This window comes from Rattus norvegicus, chromosome 1 (genome assembly GCF_021556685.1).
Source record: "Rattus norvegicus strain SHRSP/BbbUtx chromosome 1, alternate assembly SHRSP_T2T, whole genome shotgun sequence".
Taxonomy (NCBI): domain Eukaryota; kingdom Metazoa; phylum Chordata; class Mammalia; order Rodentia; family Muridae; genus Rattus; species Rattus norvegicus.
Window position 1 is genome coordinate 180,056,841 of NC_141534.1, and position 600 is coordinate 180,057,440.

The following is a 600-nucleotide window of genomic DNA, read 5'->3' on the forward strand; positions in this document are numbered from 1 at the left end:
GAATGTGCTTCTTTGGCCTCTCAGCTTGGGTGCTGCCCTTTAGTGATTTGCATGGCAAGGAATCATGGCCTGTTTTGGCCAGGTTTTGGCAAGACTATTTTGTGGATGGATGAAAATATTTCCACAAAGCAGCATATCCATGATAGGATTGGAAACTGAGTGTGTCCATAAATGCTTCATTCTGCTGCTTAGGCAGAAGCAAGCCCAGGCATTCCATCCATTCCTTCTAAGACATGGTGATCATGGAGACACTCATGCTTCCCAGCCTGGGCTATGGCATAGGTGGGTGGTGGGTTGGTGGATCACGGGTATAGGTTACTGTTGAGTGAGCAGAGGAAGAGGGAGAGAGTCGAGGAGTGGACAGAACAAAGGGCAAGCTGTGGAGATGGTCATCACAGAGGAGATGCCAAGAGAGCAAGGACAGGACGAGTGGGTGCTTGGGAGGGTTGACTCCTAGTCACGCATCTATGGTTCTCAGTGGTTCTCCCTTCTGCTACCCCACAGTGCACACTTCACACACACAGACAAGAAGACCTCCTTGTGGTAAAGAGGTCACAGTGGATGCAGGGATTCAAATTCTGGTTGAGTAGCAGGGTGAGG